This window comes from Erinaceus europaeus, chromosome 1 (assembly GCF_950295315.1).
Source record: "Erinaceus europaeus chromosome 1, mEriEur2.1, whole genome shotgun sequence".
Taxonomy (NCBI): Eukaryota; Metazoa; Chordata; class Mammalia; order Eulipotyphla; family Erinaceidae; genus Erinaceus; species Erinaceus europaeus.
In genome coordinates, this window is record NC_080162.1 from 155,433,633 (window position 1) to 155,454,557 (window position 20,925).

The following is a 20,925-nucleotide window of genomic DNA, read 5'->3' on the forward strand; positions in this document are numbered from 1 at the left end:
AACACTGAAGCACTACTGCAGGTTATTTTACTCATTTCTGTCTCACCCTATATCAAAAGGAAAAGGGAAAGAGAAAGAAAAGGAAAAAAGGTATAAAAAGAAATAGCTGCTGGGAGCACTAGAATCTTTCTTAGTTCAGACACCTAGACACAGATAAAACTGGCAAGGGGAAAAAATGATACAAACACATAATGTGCTTCACAAATCTATCCTACTGAGACTAGGAGAGTAGCTCTGTTTTAAAGTATCTACCTTGAATCTGTGAGACCCAATTCCAGCAACACATAAGAGAATAAAAACAAAACAAAATAAATAAAGATTTATGGACAATGGAGAAGTGTTTGATTCTCTCTCATCTCTCACTTTCCTCTGTCTTTCATTTTTAAAAGTTAAAAATTGAACTGGCCAGGTAATTTAACAAGGTATCCTGCATTTGATTTCTGGAACCACATAGAAAATGCAATCAAGAATCGGGCAATAAGTTTTGTAACTCATATGTATAATCAGCAAACAAACATATTGACTCATGAAATGAACAGAAAAATCATAAATATACCTGTATGAATAAATTCAACTGATTTCTGACAAAGGAGAAAAGGAAATTCCATGGGAAAACGATAACTCTTTCAACAAATAGTACTGGTGATCTACTGCATACCTAAAATATAAATCTGTAAAATAAAATAAAAATTCAAAGTAGACACAAACTAAATGTAAAATTCAAAACGATGATACTTTTACAAGACTATAATACTTCTGCAAAAAAAAAAAGAAAAAAATTTTCTGTGGGCTAGGTTTGATGATGGCATTTTAGACATACTAAAAGTGTGAACAGATTCGACTTCCGGAGGAGGAGCTACGAGCAGCAGATCGCTTTCTCTCCTCTCCTCTCCTCTCCCGGATCAACTAGGAATACCAAAGGAGACCACCCGGACCGAAACAAGACAGCACTAGAATGACCACAGAAACCCAGTAAATCACCCGTGAGTACAAACACGCGTGGCTGGTGACAGAGAGGAGAGAGGGGCCTAAGGAGAGATTAAGTGACTGCTAACAGTTCGACAGTTTGTCAGTGGAGACACCACCTCCAGTATGCTCCACCAACAAGGGGACAGCTGAAGGGAGGAAAGGACTCCCCAGAGATTCACCAAGTACAACTCTGAGTCTCCATTGCTACTACCCTCAGAATCTGGAGCAGCAACAGGGAGGGACACCAGGGCACAGAGATCTAACCGGGAAACTCAGGAGAAGACCTATACCTCGGTGGCATAGCTGAGGGGCTGTGAAAGTCTCTTTGCATAACCACTGGATTATCTCTGCCACACCCTGCTTTATCTCTTGGTCAGGAGTCATTGATTAAGCCAAGAAGCCTATTGATAGTTTAAAAGCCCTCAGGCTACCATAGCCTACAGGGAAAAAAAAAAAGGCTTTTACACCACTGAACTCCAACTCAGGGATTGAAAAAACTGTTAACTTATATAAAATGGTTAAAACAACAAGAAAAAATAATGGAGACTCGAACCAGGACAAGAGTCCAGCTAAAAGTCCTCCAGAGGGCGAAGCACAAAACAACGAGTTCAACATCCAAACATTAGCTAAGGAAATAATAACAGGAGTGAGTAAAGAATTTGAAAAAATTGTAATCAGAACTGCAGGAACAACAAATGAGAATATGGAAGAAAATTCTAATAATCTCATGGTTATTAGAGAGCTGAAAGCTGAAATAGCTGAGCTAAGAAGGCAACTAACTGAACAAGCTAAAACAGTATCAGAGCAGGGCAACAAAATAGATGAACTCCAGAAAGCAGTAGAGGGCAGAGAGAATAGAATCAATGAGGCTGAAGACAGAATTAGCAAGATTGAGGATGAATTAGAGACAACTAAAGAAGAAGTAAGAGATCTCAAAAAGAGATTAAGAGATGCTGAAAACAACAACAGAGTCCTATGGGATGACTTCAAAAGAAACAATATACGCATTATTGGTTACCAGAGGAAGAAAGAGAAGGGGAGGAAGAAAGCGTTCTCCAGGCCATAATAGCTGAAAATTTCTCTAGTCTAGACAACACCAAAGACATAAAGATTCAAGAAGCCCAGAGGGTCCCAAACAGAATTAACCCAGACCTAAAGACACCAAGACATGTCATAATTAGATTGGAAAGGAATAAGGATAAAGAAAGGATCCTCAAGGCTACAAGAGAAAAACAAAGAGTCACCTACAAAGGAAAACCCGTAAGATTAGCAGCAGACTTCTCCATACAAACACTACAGGCCAGAAGAGAATGGCAAGATATCTATCGAGTGCTCAATGAGAAAGGCTTTCAGCCAAGAATACTATATCCTGCTAGACTGTCATTCAGACTAGATGGAAGCATCAAAACCTTCTCAGACAAGCAACAGTTGAAGGAAGCAACCATCACCAAGTCTGCCTTGAAAGAAGTTCTGAAAGGTTTCCTATAAACAACCAGACCACCACAAATAGAACATATATCAAAACACTCTAAAACTCTACAAGAATGGCGTTAAAATATCTTCAATCTTTGATATCAATAAATGTCAATGGCCTGAATTCACCTATTAAAAGACACAGAGTAGGAAGATGGATCAGAAAACACAACCCAACAATATGTTGTCTACAGGAAACTCACCTAACGCAACAAGACAAACACAGACTTAAAGTGAAAGGATGGAAAACTATCATTCAAGCCAATGGCCCACAAAAAAGGGCAGGAACAGCTATTCTCATATCTGACATGATATACTTTAAAATAGATAAGATTAAAAAAGATAGGAATGGACACTACTTAATGCTCAGAGGATCAGTCAATCAAGAGGACTTAACAATTATTAATATCTATGCACCCAATGAGAAGCCATCTAAATACATCAAACTTCTACTGAAAGAGCTACAGCAATATATTAACAGTAACACAATAATAGTAGGGGACTTCAACACCCCACTATCTCAACTTGACAGATCATCCAGGAAGAAAATCAGTAAAGACATAATGGAGCTAAATGAAGAGATAGATAAACTAGAACTATTGGACATTTTCAGAGTCATTCATCCCAAGAAACTGGAATACACATTTTACTCAAATCCACATGGATCATTCTCAAGGATAGACCATATGTTAGGCCACAAAGACAGCATCAGCCTATTCAAGAGCACTGAAATCATCCCAAGCATCTTCTCAGACCACAGTGGAATTAAACTAACACTTAACAATCAACAAAAGATTAGTAACAGTCCCAAAATGTGGAAGCTCAACAGTACACTTCTTAACAACTTCTGGGTCAAAGAGGAAATCAAGGAAGAAATCAAAATGTTTCGAGAGTTCAATGAAAATGAAGACACAAGCTATCAAAATATTTGGGACACAGCTAAAGCAGTCCTAAGAGGGAAGTTCATATCTATACAAGCACACATTAGGAAACAAGAAAAGGCACAAATAAACAGCCTGATTGCACATATTAAAGACCTAGAAGAAGAACAACAAAGGAACCCTAAAGCAACCAGAAGGACAGAAATTACTAAAGTTAGGGCAGAAATAAATAACATTGAGAATAGGAAAACCATACAAAAAATCAATGAAAGTAAATGTTGGTTCTTCAAAAGAGTAAACAAAATCAATAAACCTTTAGCCAGACTCACAAAACAAAAAAGGGAGAAGACCCAAATAAATCGGATAGTAAATGAAAGAGGAGATATCACAACAGACACCGCAGAAATTCAACATATCATGCGAGGCTTCTATGAACAACTATATGCCACCAAGTTAGAGAACCTGGAAGAAATGAATGATTTCCTAGATACCTACCAACTTCCAAAACTAAGTAAAGAGGAAGTGGATAACATGAACAGTCCCATCACAGCTAATGAAATTGAAACAGTTATCAAAAATCTTCCCAAAAATAAAAGTCCTGGACCAGATGGTTTTACAAATGAATTCTACAAAACTTTCAAAGAAGAACTAATACCTCTACTTTTAAAAGTCTTCCAGAAGATTGAAGACACTGGAATGCTCCCTGCCAGCTTCTATGAAACCAACATCACCCTGATACCAAAAGCAGACAGGGACACAACCAAAAAAGAAAACTACAGACCAATATCTCTGATGAACATAGAAGCGAAAATATTGAACAAAATTCTAGCCAACCGGATACAGCAGTATATCAAAAAGATTGTTCATCATGACCAAGTGGGGTTTATCCCAGGCATGCAAGGTTGGTTTAATATACGTAAATCAATCAATGTGATCCACCACATCAACAAAAGCAAGACCAAAAACCACATGGTCATATCAATAGATGCAGAGAAAGCCTTTGACAAAATACAACATCCCTTTATGATCAAAATACTACAAAAAATAGGAATAGATGGAAAATTCCTGAAGATAGTGGAGTCTATATATAGCAAACCTACAGCCAACATCATACTCAATGGTGAAAAACTGGAAGCATTTCCCCTCAGAGCAGGTACTAGACAGGGTTGCCCACTATCACCATTACTATTCAGCATAGTGTTGGAAGTTCTTGCCATAGCAATTAGGCAGGAGCAAGGAATTAAAGGAATACAGATTGGAAGAGAAGAAGTCAAACTCTCCTTATTTGCAGATGACATGATAGTATACATGGAAAAACCTAAGGAATCTAGCAAGAAGCTTTTGGAAATCATTAGGCAATACAGTAATGTGTCAGGCTATAAAATTAACATTCAAAAGTCAGTGGCATTCCTCTATGCAAACACTAAGTTAGAAGAAATTGAAATCCAGAAATCAGTTCCTTTTTCTATAGCAACATAAACAATAAAATATCTAGGAATAAACCTAACCAAAGAAGTAAAAGACTTGTATACTGAAAATTATGAGTCACTACTCAAAGAAATTGAAAAAGACACAAAGAAGTGGAAAGATATTCCATGCTCATGGGTTGGAAGAATTAACATCATCAAAATGAATATATTACCCAGAGCCATCTACAAATTTAATGCTATCCCCATCAAGATCCCAAGCACATTTTTTAGGAGAATAGAACAAATGCTACAAATGTTTATCTGGAACCAGAAAAAACCTAGAATTGCCAAAACAATCTTGAGAAAAAAGAACAGAACCAGAGGCATCACACTGCCAGATCTCAAACTATATTATAGGGCCATTGTCATCAAAACTGCTTGGTACTGGAACATGAACAGACACACTGACCAGTGGAATAGAATTGAGAACCCAGAAATGAGGCCCCACATGTATGGACATCTAATCTTTGACAAAGGGGCCCAGAATATTACATGGGGAAAGCAGAGTCTCTTCAACAAATGGTGTTGGAAACAATGGGTTGAAACATGCAGAAGAATGAAGCTGAATCACTGTATTTCACCAAATACAAAAGTAAATTCCAAGTGGATCAAGGACTTGGATGTTAGACCAGAAACTATCAGATACTTAGAGGAAAATATTGGCAGAACTTTTTTCCGCATAAATTTTAGAGACATTTTCAATGAAACGAATCCAATTACAAGGAAGACTAAGGCAAGTATAAACCTATGGGACTACATCAAATTAAAAAGCTTCTTCACAGAAAAAGAAACCACTACCCAAATCAAGAGACCCCTCACAGAATGGGAGAAGATCTTTACATGCCATACATCAGATAAGAGTTTAATAACCAACATATATAAAGAGCTTACCAGACTCAACAACAAGACAACAAATAACCCCATCCAAAAATGGGGGGAGAACTTGGACAGAATATTCACCACAGAAGAGATCCAAAAGGCCGAGAAACACATGAAAAAATGCTCCAAGTCTCTGATTGTCAGAGAAATGCAAATCAAGACAACAATGAGATATCACTTCACTCCTGTGAGAATGTCACACATCAGAAAAGGTAACAGCAGCAAATGCTGGAGAGGATGTGGGGTCAAAGGAACCCTCCTGCACTGCTGGTGGGAATGTCAATTGGTCCAACCTCTGTGGAGAACAGTCTGGAGAACTCTCAGAAGGCTAGAAATGGACCTACCCTATGACCCTGCAATTCCCCTCCTGGGGATATATCCTAAGGAACCCAACACATCCATCCAAAAAGATCTGTGTACACATATGTTCTTGGCAGCACAATTTGTAATAGCCAAAACCTGGAAGCAACCCAGGTGTCCAACAACAGATGAGTGGCTGGGCAAGTTGTGGTATATATACACAATGGAATACTACTCAGCTGTAAAAAATGGTGACTTCACCGTTTTCAGCCGATCTTGGATGGACCTTGAAAAAATCATGTTGAGTGAAATAAGTCAGAAACAGAAGGATGAATATGGGATGATCTCACTCTCAGGCCGAAGTTGAAAAACAAGATTAGAAAAGAAAACACAAGTCGAACCTGAAATGGAATTGGAGTATTACACCAAAGTAAAAGACTCTGGGGTGGGTGGGTGGGTGGGGAGAATACAGGTCCATGAAAAATGATGAATGAAATAGTGGGGGTTGTATAGCTAAATGGGAATCTCGGGAATGTTATGCATGTAAAAAAAAAAAAAAAAAAGAAGTAGAAAAGCAAAGCAGAAATTGACTGAGTTTGGAGTATGGCACCAAAGTAAGAAAGCAGAAGTATACTAGAGTTTGCAGTGAGTACCTCCTTAATACTTCCTCTCCACTTTTCCAAGCTTTGGGTCCATGATTGCTCAACAATTTGTTTGGCTTTGTATGTTAACGCTCTTTTCAGTCACCAGGTTCCAGGTGTCATCAGGATGCCGGCCAGACTTCCCTGGATTGAAGACACCACCAATGTGTCCTGGAGCTCAGCTTCCCCAGAGACCCATCCTACTAGGGAAAGAGAGAGGCAGACTGGGAGTATGGACCGACCAGTCAACGCCCATGTTCAGCGAGTAAGCAATTACAGAAGCCAGACCTTCTACCTTCTGCAACCCTCAATGACCCTGGGTCCATGCTCCCAGAGGGATAGAGAATGGGAAAGCTATCGGGGGAGGGGGTGGGATATGGAGATTGGGCGGTGGGAATTGTGTGGAGTTGTACCCCTCCTACCCTATGGTTTTGTTAATTAATCCTTTCTTAAATAAAAAAAATAAAAATTTAAAATAAATAAATAAATAAATAAATAAAAATAATAAAAAAAAATAAAAATAAAAGTGTGAACATGAAATTACATGAAAAAGTTGAATTTTACATCCAAATTAAAGAGCTCCTATAGTGTCAAAATACTAAGAGAATGAAAATGCAAGGAAGTTACTGCGAAAATATTTTCAAAACCCATATGTGATAAAATGTTCCAAAAGATAAAAATACTTTTATTTTACAAAGATTTTTTAAATTTAGTATTAAGAAAACAAAGAGCATGTAAAAATATGGACACAAAATCTGAACAGATACTTCATGAAAGGCAATAAACAAATGGAAAATAAGTATATGAAAATTGTCCAACATAATTTATCAGTAAAGAATTGAAAATGAAATGATGAGATAGTATTACACATTTATTAGGATATCTCAAATCCAAACAACCAAATGCTGATGAGGATTCATCAAATGTCACAGCCATACTAGAAGATAGTTATAATTTTTCTTCCATCATTTTAACAGATGAATTGTATTCTATTATGTATATATACCACAAAATTATTATTTTTTAATTTAATTTTTTAAATATTTACTTTATTTATTCCCTTTTGTTGCCCTTGTTGTTTTATTGTTGTAGTTATTATTGTTGTTGTCGTTGTTGGATAGGACAGAGAGAAATGGAGAGAGGAGGGGAAGACAGAGAGGAGGAGAGAAAGATAGACACCTGCAGACCTGCTTCACCGCCTGTGAAGCGACTCCCCTGCGGGTGGGGAGCCGGGGTTCGAACTGGGATCCTTATGCCGGTCCTTGTGCTTTGCGCCACCTGCGCTTAACCCGCTGCGCTACAGCCCGACTCCCCACAAAATTATTTTAGACATTTCCTTTGTATCATCTTGTATGGAACTATCCGATAAATAAAGATTTAAAAACTGCTCACACAGGATCTGCTGAAGTGCATCTCCCCATCTTCAGTTTGCTAAGTGAAGCTGGGAGACTGTCTTTGAGACAGCTGGGAGACTGTTTTCTTCCTCCTAATGTTATTTCTTTCTAAAAGTCAATTAATATAAGGTGACTTGACTGGTGGAAGGAAAGTTAGTGGAAAGACTCATGGAAGTACTAAGTGGCATATGTTGATATTTGATGTTGGGCTTATTCTGCAAAATAAAGACAATGTGCAGAGCACTACAAATCCATAAAAATAAATACAATGATACTGTATTATTTTCCCAGCTCAGCTGCCCACAGTTATCCTAGACACTAAAAAGAAAACACAACTAGAATATCTGTGATGAAGCAATTGGTAAGTGATATATGTAATAATATGAATACTAATATGTAATACAATAATATGTAATTTAGTAATATATAAGATGAATAAATTTTTAATAAGATACTACAAAAAGATGCTACTAAAATCAATAGGGAAATAGACTGCTTAGCAGACAGTAATAGGAAATACTGTTCTATTAAAAATAAAACTACAACGTTTAAAGCTAAACATGTACTGAAAATCTTAATGTGGAAAGTAATCTGAGGGGGCCGGGTGGTAGCACAGCAGACTAAGCGCACATGGCACAAAGCATAAAGACTGGCACAGGAATCCAGATTCTAGCCCCCGGCTCCCCATCTGGAGGGGGTCGCTTCACAAGTGGTGAAGCAGGTCTGCAGGTGTCTATCTTTCTCTCCCTCTCTGTCTTCCCCTTCTCTCTCAATTTCTCTCTATCCTAGCCAAAGAAAAAAAAGAAAGTAATCTGATAAAAATGAGGCAATATAGTATATTTTCAGTCTCTTCAGTGATAACTTGGTTTAACATACTGCAGAGTAACATGACAATACAAAAATTTTATGTGTTTCTAAATCTCAGGGCAAAGAAAATGTAATCCCTGATTAAAAACCCTAAAGATTTATCTCAAACAACTGATGACATTTATTGGATTTGCTATATTTTGACTGAGTACTTGGCTGGTTGAAGACTATTAACTCATACCTGTTTTGAATTATTTGATTTGACATATCAAACATTTCAATTTTTATTAAATGTAGAAAAGCTGGTAAGTGGATGTGTAATATATATATATATATATATATATATATATGTGTGTGTATATATATATATACACACACACAAGACATTCTAATCTGAAAGATGTTACTATGCTACTACAAAGTCTATTTTCTTGAATAGTAGAAATCAATATAAAGTCTACTTTGACTAAATGAATTTCATTTACTTATAAGTATGTGTAATATATATGTAATATAACCATGCATATATACATATAATTTTAAATGTATATATTCCTCAGAAGTATCAGGAATTTTAATTTCAGTTAACTACAACAAATCTTTATGGAAAACAGGATTCTTCAAGATATAAACTCATTAAAGGAACTCTGAAAATAAAGAAGAAAGCTAAGAGCAGTTTCCTGATTTCAAAGTATTTTACAAAGTTAAAGTAATAAAAATAGAACCTACATACAAGTGATATCATATAGTCTTTGTCTTCTTTGACTTACATCACTTTGTATGTTATCTTTTATCAACTATGTTACTGTGAATGGCAGAGCTTACTCATTTTTAAGAGCTGGGTAGTATTCCAGTGGATATATACAATATATTTAAGAAAAGAACTTTTAGAGCAAAATGAGAAATATCAGAAGCTGGGGTACTAGTAGTTAGGAGATCTTGATCAAAGGACACAAATTTATATTTAGGAGATGAATACATCCAGAGACATTGGTTCGAGTCCCTGTTCCCACTGCTGAGGGGAAGCTTCATGAGCAGTGAAGCATGTTTGTGGGTGTTTTTCTCTCTCCTCTATCTCCCTCTCCTCTCTGAATTGCTCACTGTCCTATGAAATAAAATAGGAAAAAAAATGGCTGTGAAAAATGTGGTGAATTTGTAGTTCCCACACCAAGCCCCAGTGATAACCTTGCTGTCAATATAAATAAAAATAAAAAAAGAGAAATAAATTCTAAAGGTGAAATTTACAGTAATATGTTCATATAAAAAACAAAGATTCTTTGTACATCAAAGTTGCCTAGATACTGTATGCTAAATATTATCACTACAAAAACATAAATCATAAAAATATAGTGTTAAATTTGTTAGTTTATCAGACATTGGTGATAATAGGGCTATATATAAATGCATCAAATTATCAAACTGCTCACCTAAAACTTGTACAGTGTTAAATATATATTTTGAATGTCTTCTCTGTTCAATATACTCAAAAGAACTAATGATCAACAATCTTTTTACACAAAAGTTGTTGTCAAAGATTTGTGGGCAGAAAAAATTAACTCTTCCTCACAATCACGACAAATATTTAACAAATAAACTAGAAGAAAGTAAACTGTGATGGTTTTAGTGTCATAGTAGCCCACATAAACAGTGTATGCCCGCTCTCCTACGGAGTCTATAATAAAATACTGAAACCTAAGGATAACTAGTCATAAACAGATGACTAGATTTTCCCACACAAGGCAGCTGCTTCAGTTACAGGCAATTAAATGATTTGTTTTGCTTCTGCATCTTTAAACAAAAGAAATGAATGTCTCCCCAGCCCCCCTAGCTACTCTTGGTGGATTGTTCTTAATCACTTTCAGTTTGCTATTCCCTGATTGTAAATCATGCTGAGTGTTTATGTGTTTTATAGTACCTCAAGCTTGTGCAATTCCACTGCTCCATGATCAACTATTTTTCATTTTTTTAATGTCAAATAAAGGAGAGGAAGGAGAAAGAGAGATAGAGATGCTACAATATTCTGATACCACTGGTGGACTTCCCTCCACTCTACCTAGTGCTGTCCATGGTGCTTTCATGTGGTGCCTGGTACAAACTCAGGGTCTCAAATATAGTAAGGTAAATATTTTAGTGATTGAGCTACCTCCCAGTTCCCTTAATATTTCTTTAAAAATCTTATGTTTTTATAAGTCCTCAAGTCTAGAGGAAGTAATATGAAAATCCTTCTTTCAAGCTACCAAGTCAGGGAGCTTTTGACTAGAGAGCTCATACCACACTTAGCAATTACTTTCCTGTTATTCCATATAAACAATTTGCAGAACACATGTATGGATTCACATATATAAAGTGCAATGTTACATTTTTCATGCTTAAGTAAACTCTTACTAAGTTTGAGTAAGAACAGGTCCTTGTACCCTACAATAAAGCCATTCTGATAGTTTGCTTGCAGTCACTAAAATCAAACTATGAATTTCTAGTGTCCAAATACGAAATAGAAGCCTGAAAAGAATTATATACAATACCATTAGTACAATAACACACTACTCAATAGGATTTTTTTATACAGGGTTATCACTAGGGCTTAGAATGTGCACTATGAATCCCCTGCTCCCAGTGGCCATTTTTTCCCCTGTTTTACTAGATAGGATACAAAGAAATTGAGAGGGGAGGCAGAGATAGTGAGGGAAAAGAAAGACACCTGCAGACCTGCTTCCCCAGTTGTTAAGCAAACCCCCTGGAGGCAAGGAGCAGAGGGCTTGAAGTGGCATCCTTGTGTGGCTCTTGAGTTTCATACTATGTGCGCTTAACCCAATGTGCCACTGCCTGGTTCCTTTAAATAACAAATTTTGTTAAAACTTTTTTTTTTAAATGGTTAAACAATTTGTCTGATGCATGTGGAACCTGCTCCAAGATGTTCTGGAGTAACTTTTTAAAATATAACCTAGAGTTTTGTGAAAATAGAAAATCGTGAAATGTTCTAATTTAGATTAAGTATATTCTCTATACATGAATATAAATCAGAAGTTTAATCTACCTGCCTACAGAATCTCAGAGGACATGTGCATCACCAAGGACTGTGGTGACTTTTTGTTACCATCTGGTCCTGTTAGATTTATTGGGTCATTAAAGGATATTTATTATTTCACAGTATCTCAGGGTCACTTTGTCAACATGGACTAATTTAAATACTTAAAAAAATGTTTCAAGAGGACTGTATTTACTGATCTCTGCAGCTACCTATCACTACAAAATTTTCTTCTATCATCTTTATTCCTTGTTTATTTTACTCTTTTAAATATGTTTGGATGAGTCAAAGGAAGGCACTGGACTAAAACTTAAAATGGTATCTATTTTAAGTAGAAAAAAAAATGCCCAAACAACAGAGGATTTCATTGTATATACACAAAATGGCTCATAAGATAGGTGGTTGGAACAAGTGGAGTTAATACAGGTCTTAATACAGGTAATACAGGTCTGTAAAAGTAATATTGAGATTACTGAAGCCATGGTTCCAGCAGAGTAACTTGTTAAAACTTATGATTATTATTATTGGGGAACTGGAATAATTTTCTTACTTATCCTTGGATTAGTTTCTTTTTGTTGAACCAAAGGGGTAACAAATGTCAAAGCTAGGTGATTGCTTTAGAATATTTATTTTCTAAAGAACTTGATAAAGTGTAAAATTACTTGACTATCAAGACTGAAAACAGTCAAGCAAAACTCCCAAATTATTAAAGATGCAATGACAATTAATATTATGCAATACAACAAACCACACCAGAATTAAATATTCCTACACACACATATATACATATACATATATATACATATATATGTATATATTTATACACATATATGTATATGTGTATATATATATATATATATATATATATATATATATATATATATATATATATATATTGCTTTTCCTTACACAGGCATTGTATTTGTTGCAAGTAAGAGGTCCTGACTGCGTAACTATAAAGCAGATAGGATCAGAAAGAGTTAAGCAAAGTTTACACCAGAATACACTCCTGACCTTCACACTGTGAAATCTCTGGAAGAGCTGCCTTGATGATCTCTGCCCATATTCCTGATATATATGTTGAAATAATACGTTTGTATCATTTTAGGGCATTGAGCTTATGCACATGGATTACATAGTAATAAATAACTAAAATACAATTGTTAAATAAATTTGTCAAAATTTTGCTGCCGAACAATCATGGAAATATATTGTTAATAAGGAAATTCAGTCAAGTAGTAAAAGAGCTCACAGGCCCAGAGGGCTGTAACACTCGGTTGAGTTCATATATTACCATGCCCAGGAACCTAGGTTCAAATTTCTGATACCCATCTGCAGGAGGAAAGCTTCACAGACAATAAAGCACTGCTATAAGTTTCTTTCTTTCTCTTCCTCTCTATCTGTCCTTCCACTCTCAATTTCCCTCTGTCATTATAAAAAATAAATAAAATTTAAGAAATCTTTATAATAAAAATAATATAAACACTCAAATGTGAAAATACTCATTCTTTCTGTTTTAGTGTGTTAAATACAGTTTAGGCTAGTGTTTAAATTAAAATGTATTTATTTTGTTATATCTTTTATAGATAATTCCTGAGGAACATTTCTATAGAAGTCTGCATTTTATAAATACATAATATTTAAAGACAATAACATCAAATGTTCAAATTCAAAGACTTTCATATTTAACCCAGATTGTTTATTTTGAACCACAATGAGAATAGCCCACAAGTGGATGCAACAAATTTAAAAGTACAAAGTTGTCAATGAGCAATTTCCAAGACAAGAGACAAAATGAATTATAATGAAATAATTCTTCAGAGACTTTAATTAATGGTAGAATTTAATTAATGGTAGACTTTAATTAATGGTAGAAAAAAAGACAGTGTTCTCAAAATACTATATATTTTAAAATAGAATTGAACTTTTTGTCTATGAAAAGAAAGCTTTTAAGTGACAAAAGATCTAAATCAATGGGATAGCTTCTATGTAGAAATATTATATTTATCCTTCTTTTTCTGGCTTCTATGGGATGATCTCATTCATATGCAGAAGTTGAGAAATAAGAACAGATTGGGGAAATACAAAGTAGAGCTTGAAATGTGTTCGGTGTGTTGCACCAAAGTAAAGAACTCTGGGAGGTTGGTAGCAGAGGACTTTCAGGTCCTGGTGCTTAATATTGGAGGAGGGCCCGGGTTGAGGGTGAAAGTGTTTTGCATAAAACTGAGGAACATGTACCAACAACTGTATAGTTTGTAAACTATTAATCCCACCGATGGAAAAATTTTTAAAAAGTAATATTTTATCATTTTTCAAATGCTAAAAATGAAACTTTTCTCTAAATTAAATACACAAATATTACATTCATTTCTCAGTGGTAAAAATCTGAAACATGACCAGATTTAGCTCTTTTGCTACTGTTAAATATAAATAAATCAAATAGATACTTTATCAAAAAAAGAAAGTCATTATTAAATTTGTATTTTCTTCTAGAGGTAATTAAATCCTCATAAACATACATAATGATGTCCTTACTCTTAGGTAGAGTGCAACTGAGTGTATCAACAGATGGAGCTAATTTTCCTATTTCACATATGAAACAACTAGGCCTGGGACCAGGAAGATGGCAATGTAGTTTGAGTAACAGACTGTCACCCCAGAGGCTCCAGAGGTCCCATGTTCAATCCTTGGCATCTCCATAAGACATAGTTGAGCAGTGTTTTTGGTTTCTTATCTCTCCTAATAATAAATTTAAAAATAGCTAGACCAAAAGAAAGTACATATATCAAACTACTAAAGCAGACTAGGAGCTGGGCTAGAAACTCCTATATCTTAGACCAATAGAATTTAATGATAGCAAATTGTTCCTGGTTTGGGTTTAAAAGAAAATTAAAAATTGAACTATAAGGTTAAATGAATGTTTTATATTTTTATTTTTATTCATTTACCACTGGGCTCACACACTGCATATTAGACAGCCTATACAACTGTACTCAGGCCTTTTTCCATAGTTAGGTCTGAAACTAGGCACAATTTGGAAATCCTGACTTATACCAACTATATGCATATGTGTGAATTTAATAGTATTGGTGCCATTGCTCCCATCTCACAAATAGACTCTTTCTCATAATTCTGTCATACAAATGTGGATTTTTCATTATAATTTTGTCCCTAATTTTGCAATAGATTAACCAAAATCATCAAGATGGGTGATATGCCAAATTACAGCAAATTGTGCTTCTGTAAATAAACTAAGTAAGAATGATTCACCTGGAATTTTGAAAAAGCTTATGCCAAGAACTCAGTATTTCAAAACTCACAAAAATTTGCCAATCACTGTTCTTCCTTTATACTACCATAATTCTAATAAACAAGACTAAAAATACTTTCTTTCAGATAATATCTTGATCTTATCCCCAAATGACTATATTTAGTGGAGGCAGTTTAATATCAAAGATACTTGCTTTGGTCACCAAAAAATCACAGTCTAGTACATTAAAAACAAACACACAAAAACCAGCTAATATTTTTTTATAGAAAACCCCACAGACCACAATATTCCAAAAGAATGAGTATTTATGACACATGGCATGGCAAATGAAAACAGAAAACTACTAAAATAGTAAGATTTGAAGATCCATAAAAGAAAAATATAGTAAGCTATACCCCTATTGCTTATTCCTGTGGGAGTATGGACCAACATTCTTCATGGGGTACAGAAGGTGGGAGTCTGGTTCTGTAATTGCATCTCTACTGAACATGGAGGTTGGCAGGTAAGTCTATTCCCCCAGTCTGTTTCTATTTTTCCCTAGTGGGATAAGGCTCTGGATAGGTGAGATTCCAGGACACACTGGTCAGGCCATCTGCCCAGGAAGTCAGGATAGAATCATAATAGAATCTGCAACTTAGTATAAAATACTATATATTTTAAAATAGAATTGAACTTTTTGTCTATGAAAAGAAAGCTTTTAAGTGACAAAAGATCTAAACTAACAAGATAGCTTCTATGTAAAAATATAATATTTATCCTTTTTCCTGGCTTCTATGGGATGATCTCATTCATAGGCAGAAGTTGAGAAATAAGAACAAATTGGGGAAATACAAAGTAGAGCTTGAAATGTGTTTGGTGTGTTGCACCAAAGTAAAGAACTCTGGGAGGTTGGTGGCAGGGGACTTTCAGGTCCTGGTGCTTAATACTGTAATTAATTATAGTATTTTATAGGCAGTATGATGTAAAGGAGGACAAAAATGACTAACAGGAACGAAAAAATAGGAATAGAGCAGATGAGAATGGGGATCTTAGGGTGGAAAGAAGATAGAAGTCTATTTTAAGTATGTTCCTATAGGCTCATGACTTTTGTGGAGCAATGTTTTCAGATAAAGAGAGACAGAGTAGAGAGGCAGAGAAAGAGAGAGAGATACCACAGCACTGGTGCTTCTTCCAGTGTGGTGTGGGCCTGGTTCAAGTATGGGTTACATGTACGGCATAGTGGTAAATTACCCATGAAAGCTACTTGCAGACCCTCCATGATATATTTTTAGAAGAATATAAATGATAAATAATCTAGCTATGAGAAATCATTTCAAATCTCTGGATGCATTCTAGGTTTTCCTGTGTTATTTTTTTCTTTCTTTTTGCTTCCTAGGAAAATAAAAGTTATTCTTTTTTGAGATTACTCATATAATAAGTATGCCATGTTTGAATATAGGAAAAAAATAAGCTGGATTCAGGTAGTAAGGGATAAGGATAGGTGAGAAAAGAGAAATAAATCTATTAACAACTTATCCATATATGAAAGATATGACAAATTTGTTTAATAAAGCATTTAGTTGGGAGTTGGGCGGTAGCACAGCAGGTTAAGCGCATGTGGCACCAAGCTCAAGGACTGGCGTGAGGATCCCGGTTCGAGCCCCTGACTCCCCACTTGCAGGGGAGTCGCTTCACATGTGGTGAAGCAGGTCAGCAGGTGTCTATCTTTCTCTCTCCTGTCTTCCCCTCCTCTCTCCATTTCTCTCTGTTCTATCCAACAAAGACAACAATAACAATAACTACAACAATAAAAAAAACAAGGACAATAAAAGGGAAAATAAATATTTAAAAAAGTAAAAATTAAAAAATAAAGCATTTACTTGTCAGAACAACTCTTAACACTAGTTACTCATAATCTTAAATTATGGTAAACCTTGTCACAGTCCTAGAGAACTAGTTTGAAACATTCATTTGTGGACCATTTATATGAGTATATGTTGTACTAGAAACTCTGATATCCAGAACAAACATTTACTATATACTCAAAAATCCTGACATCAAAATAAAATTCCATATAATAGTATGAATGCACCACCGTTGTTAACAGTCCTTTAAACATAGTAGATAGCAGTGAGTTTTATGCTACTCACTGAATTCATTCCAAAATTACGCACAAGAAGCAAAAACAGTAACTATTACGGAAATCAATTCACTGATGTAAGTTCTTAATTTTGCCAGCCAGGTTCTGTTCTTTCTAGGAAAAAGTACATGAGTGCTTCCGAACGTAACGTGTCTTAGCATCAAGGTCAGAGATGACATAAATGGTGATGTTCCTAGGCTGATTGACTCTGCATGACTGAAGGCTGGACTTATTTTTACTAGTTTTAAAGTTTAAAAACAATTATTTGCACTGTGCAAATAAAAGAAAGCATGATAGTTCATAAGGTTCCAGTACTGTGAAAAGTATTTAGGACAGGTGTTGTGGCAGATTATCACAAAATGACCCTTTCTCCAGGGTTCTAGAGTTTACTGAAATGTGTGACATGGGTTCTTTTGGAAAGGAGTTATGGATTCCTTGCCTAATGAAGAAGGTTTTGGAAAAAGCTCCTTCTTCTGAATGACATATATTAAAGAAACAATATAAATCCAGTACAGTTGCTTAAATATTTGGAAATATATGTCCAAGAACAGTAATACTCGAGACCAATGACATACAATTTGAGTGTTGCTACTTTTGCAACACCAAGATTTTTTTTTTTTTTATTTTTTGCCACTAGTGTCACTGTTGGTACTTGGTATGGGTACTACAAATCCACCACTCCTTACAGCCTTTTTATTTCTATCTCCCCCCCCCCCTTTTTTTCTATTTGATCGCATAGGACAAAGAGAAATCGAGAGAAGTGGGGGAGGTAGAGAGAAAGACAGACACCTGCAGATGTGCCTCACTAATCTTGAGGAGTACTCCATACAGTTTAAGCTGGGGCTTAAACTGGGGTTCTTTTGTATGGTAATAAGTACACTTAACCAAGTATGCTACTGCCTGACCCTCCAAGATGTGTAGTACCATTTTAAAACTGATAAATCCACTTCGTAATAGTATTGAAGACTCATCTAGGGCGGAACTCAAATGGACCATGTTGAGTGAGATAAGCCAGAAGAAGGATGGGTACCAGATGATATTACTTACAGGCAGAACTTTAGGAACAGGAAAGAAAGGGAAAATGACAGGTAAATTTTGTAAAGGGTTTGTCTATTGCATCAAAGCAAAGGACTCTGGAAGAGGGGTTGGGGGACGGGGTGAAGAGGTTATAGTGATCCTGATGCTAGGGGAAACAGAAGAACATGGGAGTGTTTTCATAGACACTTATCATGGAAAGAAGAGAAGTTGAACCAATGTTATAGTAACTGTACTGTAAACTACCTCCTCACTAATAAAATTATATGGGAAAAAAACTTTACTGTTGAAGAAAACAATTATGCTATAGAAATGTAGGTGGATAATACTCCATTAACTTATTCACAATGATTTTTCTTTCTTTTTTTTCTTTTTTTGCAAAGCAATGAACTTACTTGGATTTAGGTGGGGTGGAATGTTTCTTCTGCAGAGGTCACTTCTCTGGCAATCTCAACATTCTGAAGAGTAATCTAGAGATAGAAACCAAAAGTCAAAACTTCAATGAGCCCTTAAACTAAAAGTGAACCATTCTTTACTGATAGGTATTCACAAAGAACATATTCATCCCATTCACAGTTTGTGTGTGTATGTGTGTGTGTGTGTGTGTGTATATATATATATATATATATATATATATATATATATATATATATATATAATTTTGCCATATTTCTTTACCAATTTTCTTTTTGGTTATCACATTTTGACTTTTACAGAACTAAAGGCAGAAACAGAGGAAAAAATATCAGAGCAATAAAGCTTTCTTCAGTGAGTTCACATTTATGAGCATGGCAAAATAAGCTCACTCTCCAAGTGAGCTATATCATTAGCTCTCTTTAATAATTTTTAGGAATAACTCAAAGTGTTGAGAATTATCAAAAGGGAAGGGGCTGGGTGGTAGTTAACTTGTTTGAGTGCATACATTACAGTATGCAAGGTCAGGGTTAAAGTCCCTGGGTCCTCACCTGTAGGAGGAAAGCTTTACAGGTGGTGAAGCATCACTGCTGGCAGTCTCTGTCTCTTTTCCCTTCTTTCTCAAATTCTAGCTTCCCTCATAAAATAATAATAATAATAATAATAATAATAATAAATTTAAAATTATCAAGAGGGGAAACACAGTAATGAATATTTTCCAAATGCCTAATGTCACAGAATTAAGATTTGCAACTTGTATTTTTGTTAAATTTCCTTTAAAAGAATACAAAAGGGTGTTGAGTAATATGCCCAAAATGCTATCTGCCAGTAGTTGAGATTCAGCTCTATGTTGCCAATACCTTTAGAATTAAATTCAACTTTTAAGTGATTGATACTATTTAAAAGAATTTTTGGGGGGCCAGGTGGTAGCACAATTGGTTAAGAACACACATTACAGTGCACAAGGACCTAGGTTCAAGCCCCTGGTCCCCACCTGCCTGGAGAAAGCTTCATAAGTGATGAAGCAGCAGGGCTGCAGGGTCTCTGTCTCTTTCCCCTCTCTATCCCTTCTCCTCTCTCAATTTCTCTCTATCTCTATTCAATAACAAGTAAGTAAAAAAAGAGTAAAAAAAATTAAAAGAATTATTTGTGAAGAATAGTCTATTGATTTGATTCCCAAAAGAATGATTACTATATTTAATGAGACAAAGCTATCTCAGTTTTATTTTGGGGAGACAGTGGTTTAGGCTTTATAAATCAAAGACTTTGCAACATATTATTATTTCTAAAGGGTAGAACAATGCTTCTGTCTTTGCCATTTAATTGTTAATGTTCTCATTTGTCTTTCTTGTCCTTTCATGAACTCATTTGTAGTTTTGATAATTCTCTAATATTTTTTTTAAATAGATAAAAATAAAAGAAATTACAACCAAAGAAGATTACTTAATACTGAATACCTATCAAGAGAAGCTACAGAGCACATAATTGGCTGGCTGTATAGGAACTGAATGCAGATATCATCAAAGATGTATATCCTGTGAACCTGAATTTAATTCATATTTTTACAGTGCTCTATAAGCATGGCCAGATAATAGATAAATTTTCAGAAAAACTTCAAACTCTGCAAAGTTGGAAACATTTAACTAGAAAATACATCTCTAAAGTATGGTAGACATAACTCCTAAATGGGCCCCAAACTTCCATCTCCATGGCAAACACCTAATATGTTGTCCTCCCCATAATTATAGACAGAGCAGTTGACAATGATCTATTTCATACTTATCATGGAGTTCTCTTAGTTGATAAGGGATAGAAAATTTGCAGCTATAATCCCCTACTTAAATGAATTTTTGAGTTTTCTCATTAGTGACCAGGTTTGGCCAGGTGAGAGCTCTTAAAAAATGGCTAGAAAGGGGACCAGACAGTTGTGCAGCGGGTTAAGCACACATGGCGCAAAGTGCAGGGACCAGTTAAGGATCCAGGTTCGAGCCCCTGGCTCCCCACCTGCAGGGGGTTGCCTTCACAGGCAGTGAAACAGGTTTGCAGGTGTCTTTCTTCCTCTCTGTCTTCCCGTCCTCTCTCTATTTCTCTGTCCTAACAATGACAGTAACAACAACAACAATAAACAACATGGGCAACAAAAGGGAAAAAATAGCCTCCAGGAGCAGTAGATTCATAGTGCAGGCAACAAGCCCCAATAATAACTCTGGAGGCAAAAAAAAAAAAAAGATTAGAGATTCAAATAGGA